The sequence below is a fragment of the Triticum urartu genome, chromosome 7A (genome assembly GCF_056163025.1).
Source record: "Triticum urartu cultivar PI428250 chromosome 7A, HENAU_Tu73, whole genome shotgun sequence".
Taxonomy (NCBI): Eukaryota; Viridiplantae; Streptophyta; class Magnoliopsida; order Poales; family Poaceae; genus Triticum; species Triticum urartu.
Window position 1 is genome coordinate 735549318 of NC_141879.1, and position 8129 is coordinate 735557446.

Consider the following 8129-nt stretch of genomic DNA (forward strand, 5'->3'; position numbering starts at 1 on the left):
TTTGGATTTCTGTTGTCAGAGTGTAGAAGCAACTTTAATTGACATGTCATTTGTGTAATCATCAGTACCTCAAAAGTAAAGTTTGTCAGAAATATTATGAGAGATGTGCAGGCGTTGGCAGCCCAGCGAGACATTTAGAGAATCCCGTTTCCTCGCCTTATCTAGTGTCTCGCTATCGTGTAAGCAGTGTCATCACACAATTGTCAGGACAAGACCGAGCTGGTCACCCAGGAGTATTACCTCCCCTCTCCTAGGATGGTATTATATTTTTCGATTTAACAATATTATATGGCTTGCAAGTTTGTTGCTTCCGTGAGTTCTGGGTGCATAGGTGGAAACTGTAGTATTAATTGTCTTTTGTGGCTCATGGAAACTCGTGATAGTTCAATGTTTGGCTGTATATATCAATGAAATTCAGATTTTCTCTGATCTTCAGTTTTAACTTGATACGTCGCCAACAAGTAAATCACAATGGCTACATACAATATACCCTGTAACAACGCACGTGCAATTACCTAGTATCAGTTATATGAATATTAAGGTACGTGTAGTGTGTAAATCATTTCATATTCTACATGTGCCTAAATCTTTGTTTCTGGAAAAAGGGAAGATAATGGTGTCGTGTTACTTTATCCACATGTCAGTCTTGCAGTGCATTGTAAAGTAAGAAATCATATGCACTTGCATTGTTGGAATTCGACCACAGGATCGATCACATCAAATCACAGACGAACACAAGCACACACGAAAACTTTCGCCAAAGGCACGTGTCGTGCCTTTCTTTTTTATTTATTGATTTTTTTGTTTTCTTTCTCGGTACAACTCACGCAGGGCATATGTATATATATACACAGCCCAACGCACACGGCCACACGTACAAGTCCTAAACGGACTTGTATTACACCTTGACTCACGTAGACAATATACTACTAGGACATGGCTAACCAATCCCAATCAGACTACTACTCCAAGCCATACATGTACTACAGAAACTAGACCAACTAGTACGTAGCACTTCAATACCTGATCGCTAATTAACTTAGCTAACACTAATAAACCATCTTTAACAAGATTATCTAACATGCATAACATGAATTAATTCTTTATTTCTTGAAATAAAGTAAGTCAAATTCGAGACAAATGATGAACATAACATATGACTAAGAAAACCACTGGAAAAGCAATGGAAAGGTGCGATCTATCAGTCGCAAGACTAGGATGAACTAGACCTGCATACTAGATCTTTGGGAACTTATAAACGTTCTCAAAAATCTCTAATGTTGTACTAGGGCTCTTTCTCTTGAGGTTGTTATAGTCTTGGCTTGCCAACACTTTACCAAATATTGTTCGAGATGCCATAAATTTGAGGCATGCCTGTTTAAGATCATTACACTGATGTTGATCAGCTAGCGCATATGTAGTTGCCACTGTCTGTGTATCAAGAGTCCTGCAAAGAGCAGCCTCACATATGAGCTTCAGCCTTTCAATGCGGTAGCGATCGGCAGCCACAAGTAAGTGCCGTACAATCTCTCTTCTGTCCTCTTGATCGAAATCATTGAAAGGAAGCACCAAGCAGTCCGTGTAGATAAAATGCAGAAGTGTCCTAAAAATGTCAGGTAACATATCTTCGACGATTAGAGATCACCCTTCTTTCTCCATCATTGGGCCACAGAGCTGCGCCCTAAACACCGGGGACCTCGCAGCAAGCACTACCCTGTGTGCAAGAAATGCCTCATCTTGGACGCAGAAGGTCACGTCCGCCCCTTCTTTTGACTAGAATATTTGCGAAATCAGCTGATAGTTGTGATGGCGGCAGCTTCACTTGGGGTGAAAGTAGTAAGTCACTGGAAGTCACCACTGGATCTTTTATAACACTGACTGAAAACTCGATTGAGAAGTGGTCAAATTTCACATACTCTGCTTCAAGTAATGTTTTTGTTGGAATCAACCACGTAGTAGAAGTCCTGTCCGGTATGGACTAGGAACAGTCACCGACTCGGTTTGGGTTAGCTAGCTTTGTACTAGTATAAATATAGCTGTACCCCTACGTTGTAATATTAGATCAATCAAAGCAATAAAAGTACAAAGGCTCGACACGAGCCTGTTGCTATAACTCGGCGACTCCGCGTATTGTGTTCCGACGACTTGTCTACGCTAGCTAGCTAGACACGAGAATCCATCAAGCTGTGTTCTTGCCTGCTTAGCTCCAAGACGTGTGCGTTGCCTGTTTGTACCTTCGCGTACAAGCTGTCGTGGCCAAAGCATCGGTCAGTAAAGTTTGTCGAGACAGTACTTCGACGACTAGCGGCAGCCGGGATCATCGCCAACAATTGGTATCAGAGCAAGGTTGATCTTCTAGTAACGGAGGATCATGGCGGACAACGAGAGGAACAAGCAGCTGGCGGAGTACTCCGGTGCGGCTAAAGTATTTGCTGCTCCGGCGAGTTCCTCGTACCCACGATTTGATCGCGAGAACTGTGGGGTCTGGAAGGCCCTCATGGAGTATGGTCTCCGCGCCAACGAGCTATGGGACGCGGTCGACCCAGGAGGCGACGCGTTCAAGAAGGAGGGAGCCGAGCACCGGAAGGATCGGCAGGCGGCGTCGGCGATTTATTCGGTGATGCCGATGGATGTCCTCCAGCACCTAATCGCCAAAGAAACGGCGAAGGAGGCGTGGGATACTTTGAAGCTCATGTTCGAGGGACACACCCGCGTCAAGCAAGCCAATCTCCAAACTCTCCTAAGGAACTACGAGACTTTGGTCATGGGCGACAATGAGTCCGTGGATGCGTTCGCTTCACGGGTGGCTACTCTCGTCAATCGGATCCGCGCGCTTGGAGAAAACCTCACGGAGACCTCGGTTGTTCGGCGGTTCTTGCGCGCGGCTCCTCCCCGGTACCTGCAAATTGTCACGGCAATCGAGCAGTGCGTCGATCTCGAGACTCTCTCCATCGACGATCTCGTCGGGCGCTACAAGGCTCACGACGAGCGTATGCGGTACAGTCTTGGGGATGGGAGTAACGATGAAAATGTCATGCTCACACGGGCTCAGTGGATGGCGCTGGACTCAAGGAGAGGAGGCGAGGGCTCTAGCAGCAACACTCGCCAAGATCGTGCGCCAAAAGAACAAAGTAAGAAGAACGCCGGCGACGGCGCTCCGAAGAAGAAGAAGAAGTTCGACAAGCGCAAGATCAAGTGTCACAACTGTGGCATCATGGGGCACTTCAAGTCGGAGTGCAAGAAACCACCGAAGGAGAAAGCTCTCCTGGCCAAAGGAGGCGATGATGGAGACATGATGCTCATGGTCGAAGTATGCGAGCTAATGGACGAGGATAGTCCAGCTCCGAAGGCGCCGGCTACAGAGGTTGTCACGCTCATAGAGGAGGCAGTTTATCTTCACGATAAGAAGAGGATGAACACGTCGAGGCACGTGTGGTACCTCGACACGGGCGCTAGCAACCACATGACCGGCGACAAGGACCAGTTTTCTGAGCTCAGTGTTTCGGTGGGAGGCACGGTTCGGTTCGGCGACGGACGGACCGTTGACATCGCAGGGCGAGGTACTGTCCTGTTTGAGTTGAAGAGCGGCGGTCACAAGGTACTCACAGATGTGTACTATATTCCCAAGCTAAAGAGCAGTATCATAAGTCTTGGTCAGCTCGAGGAGCGTGGTTGCAAGATTGTGCTCGAAGATGGCTATCTATGGGGGTATGATCGTCAGAGGATGCTAATTATGAAGGTGCAGAGGTCACCTAACAGGCTTTACATCCTCAACTTGGATCGTGTGGATCCAGTATGTCTCTTGTCAAGCATGGACGACTCGGCATGGAAGTGGCACGCGCGCTACGGTCATCTAAATTTCCAGGCTCTTCGGCAACTTGGACAAAAGGAGATGGTACGTGGTCTACCGTGCATCAATCATGTCGACCAAGTGTGCGACGGTTGTCTCATTGGGAAACAAAGGCGAGCCCCGTTCCCAAGAGAGGGAAACTTTAGAGCGAGTAAAGCTCTTGAGTTAGTCCATGGAGACTTGTGCGGACCGATTACACCGGCCACCCCTACCGGAAATAGATACTTCTTGCTCGTCGTCGACGACTTCAGCAGATTCATGTGGATCGTGTTGTTGAAGACGAAGGACCAAGCTTTGCAAGACTTCAGGATAATAAAGATGGCGGCTGAAGTAGCATCTGAAGCCAAGCTGAAGGCCCTCCGTACCGATCGGGGGGGTGAGTTCAAGTCCCGTGCATTCACGGATTTTTGCGAAGCTCAAGGGATCAAGCGGTATCTTACGGCACCATATTCACCTCAGCAAAACGGTGTTGTGGAACGGAGGAATCAAACCGTGGTGGCGATGGCACGAAGCATGTTGAAAAGTAAAGGCATGCCGGGCAAGTTTTGGGGTGAGGCGGTTAATACGGCCGTTTATTTGCTGAACCGGGCTCCAACCAAGAGTGTGCTTGGGATGACGCCGTACGAAGCATGGTACGGACACAAGCCCACGGTTGATCATCTTCGCACTTTCGGGTGCGTGGCGCATGTGAAGACAATGACCGGGCATACTAGCAAATTGGCGGATCGAAGTACTCCAATGGTGTTGGTTGGCTATGAAAAAGGTACGAAGGCATACCGTGCGTGCAACCCCTCTACCAACAAGGTGGTTGTGACGCGCGACGTGGTCTTCGAAGAAGCAAGGTCATGGAATTGGAACTCCGCCAAGCCGGTATACCCGTCTTCCGATGAAATTTTCAACGTTGTTTACAATAATTACGAGCATGCAGACATTGGTGATCAACCGGAGACGTCGGCCGCGACAAACGGCGCGGACGGCGCGGCAGAAAATGGAGACGCGCCAGCTACTCCCGCTGCGTCACACGCGCACGCGGGAGAAGGAACGGTTGGTGCGCCCGATGACACGCCAGGCAGTGCGGGCTGCGCTCGATCTGGTGGGTCAGGTACGCGTGGAGGCTCTTCCCCTCAAAGCCCAGGTGGCTCGGCTACTAGGCTGGGAAGCCCACGTGGTGTGGAGGTTGGCCCACAAAGCCAACCACGTGATGGTGAAGAAACACCAGTTGTGGCTGGTTCGCCCACTGTACGTGCAGGAAAAGCATGGCCAGCTACGTCTAGTTCGTCCAGTGGACACGCGGCCAGCTCGGAAGAACCTCAGTCGCCAGAAATCGGAAGTGAGGCAGCTTCAGAGGATAGTTCTTCGTCTTCGAATGAACAGGAGATGAGGGAACGTCCGCCGACACCAGTACGTCTTCGACCAGTGGTGGATTTATATCCAAAGGAAGCACTTCCAAAAGTAAATCCTGTGAAAATTAAAAGAAGAGGATGACAGTGTCTGCTTAGCGTCGAGGAACCGACGAAATTTGAAGATGCAAATACGGAGGAGTGTTGGCGTCATGCTATGGATGAGGAGTTGGGATCGATCCGAGACAACAATACATGGGAGCTTGTGGATCCACCCAACGACCATAAAATCATAGGGCTCAAGTGGGTGTACAAGGTCAAGAAAGATGCCGAAGGAAACTTGGTGAAGCATAAGGCAAGGCTCGTAGCCAAAGGATACGTGCAAGAGCAAGGTGTAGACTTCGAGGAAGTGTTCGCTCCTGTCACAAGGATGGAATCGGTGAGGCTAGTTATAGCTCTCGCGGCTCAAGAATCTTGGAGGCTACATCACATGGATGTAAAATCCGCTTTTTTGAACGGGGAGTTAAAAGAAGAAGTGTATGTGAAGCAACCACCGGGTTACATCAAAAAGGGAGAGGAACACAAGGTGTTGAAACTACACAAGGCATTGTACGGGCTATGCCAAGCTCCTCGGGCGTGGAACATCAAGCTTGATCGTACACTAGTTTCTCTTGGTTTTGAGAAAAGTCCACTGGAGCATGCTATGTACAAGCGAGGTAAAGGCAAGGATCGTCTCCTAGTGGGCATCTATGTTGATGATCTCTTGATAACTGGAGCAGATGAGGAGGAGATTGCTAGATTCAAGCTACAAATGAAGGAGCTTTTCAAGATGAGTGATCTAGGGCTCTTGACTTACTATCTCGGGATCGAGGTACATCAAAAGCCGGAGGGAATCACACTATGCCAGGAGGCATATGCAAAGAAAATTCTTGAAAGCTGTAGCATGGAGGACTGCAATCCAAGTCATGTCCCAATGGAGCCTCGACTTAAACTTAGCAAGAGGAGCCAAGCACCCGCGGTTGATGCAACGGAGTATAGAAGTGTGGTCGGAAGCCTAAGGTATCTTGTGAATACAAGACCAGACTTGGCCTATTCTGTTGGCGTAGTGAGTCGCTTCATGGAAGCACCCACGACAGAACATTGGGCAGCTGTGAAACAAATACTCAGGTACATCAAAGGGACAACTAACTTCGGTTGTGTCTATTTGAGAGAAAAGCGGAAGGAGATGGTGGAGCTAGTTGGCTACAGTGATAGCGACTTGGCAGGAGATATTGACGACCGTAAAAGTACCTCGGGCGTGGCATATTTCTTGGGAAGAAGCATTGTGAGTTGGCTATCACAAAAGCAGAAGGTGGTCGCATTATCATCCTGTGAAGCGGAGTATATTGCAGCTGCAACCGCGGCAGGTCAAGGTGTGTGGCTAGAAAGGCTACTCGGTGACCTCACTGACAAGGAACCGGAAGGAGTGGTGCTCAATGTTGACAACAAGTCCACGATTGCTCTATGTAAAAATCCAGTGCATCATGATAGAAGTAAGCACATTGATATAAGGTATCATTACATACGGGATTGCGTGGAAGAAGGCAAGATTGAAGTCAACTACACTTGCACCGACGATCAGCTTGCAGATATCCTGACCAAATCTTTGGGACGACAGAAGTTCACGGAGATGCGGGGAAGGATCGGCGTCCAAGCTGTGAAGTGAGGACATCGTGGTTGGGGGGGTGATTGTTGGAATCAACCACGTAGTAGAAGTCCTGTCCGGTATGGACTAGGAACAGTCACCGACTCGGTTTGGGTTAGCTAGCTTTGTCCTAGTATAAATATAGCTGTACCCCTACGTTGTAATATTAGATCAATCAAAGCAATAAAAGTACAAAGGCTCGACACGAGCCTGTTGCTATAACTCGGCGACTCCGCGTATTGTGTTCCGACGACTTGTCTACGCTAGCTAGCTAGACACGAGAATCCATCAAGCTGTGTTCTTGCCTGCTTAGCTCCAAGACGTGTGCGTTGCCTGTTTGTACCTTCGCGTACAAGCTGCCGTGGCCAAAGCATCGGTCAGTAAAGTTTGTCGAGACAGTACTTCGACGACTAGCGGCAGCCGGGATCATCGCCAACAGTTTTCTCCATGACCTTCTCCCACCCTCCCATCCTACATTTGCCCTCTGCACTAGATAAGTTTAACACTCTCATCCGTTTCCACTCTGTACACTGTCCTCCTGGGGAGATCAATCGATAATAAAATATGGCCCTCACTTCTACATCTTCGTTCATAAGCTCACCAACAATAGAGATGTGGTCTTGGCATCCATCATTGATTCCTTGTGGGTAGAATCTAACTGACCAGTCATAGCCACCAACTTGGAAGGCATGTGACCTTACGAATTTGCCCATATCAGTTTCCTTGATGACACTGTAGTCATCAACCACGAAGATGTGGTTACCGCGAACCAACGTTGCATTGCAGGTCGAGACTGTAGTTCCGAACTCCATGTGCAATTCAACAGAAGATCACATTAGCACCCCAATATGCTTCGTTATTTTACAGTAACAGAAATAAGATGGAATCATATATTGTGCTTGTGTCACTATATGTACTGATTACACGGTCAAAAAAAAACTATATGTACTAATTTCATGAACACAAAAATGTATGTACCAGTGAACCAGCCGGACCTATCCAAAGGTGGGACACAATTATTGTAGAAGGAGACGTCAATACACTACTCTGCCCAGACACGATTTTATACACTAAACTCACCTAGGCCTGTTTCCTGGACCAGCGCATGGCAAACAGGAGTTGCATCACAGACTTTCCCCCAAAAGGAAGTCCAACCCAATGTTTTGCTTCCCATAAACTCAGAGGAAACAAACAGTGTTCCTCTGGGTTAATGTCTAGAAACTAGATGGCGCCGCAGGATCGATTCCTACGGAAT

The 8129-nt window shown here is 48.1% G+C and overlaps 1 pseudogene; it reads right to left on the minus strand.

Moving 5' to 3' along the window:
* Positions 1–1236: 1236 nt before the first annotated feature.
* Positions 1237–7686, minus strand: LOC147962467 (BTB/POZ and MATH domain-containing protein 2-like; annotated as a pseudogene).
* Between the last annotated feature and the right edge of the window lie 443 nt (positions 7687–8129).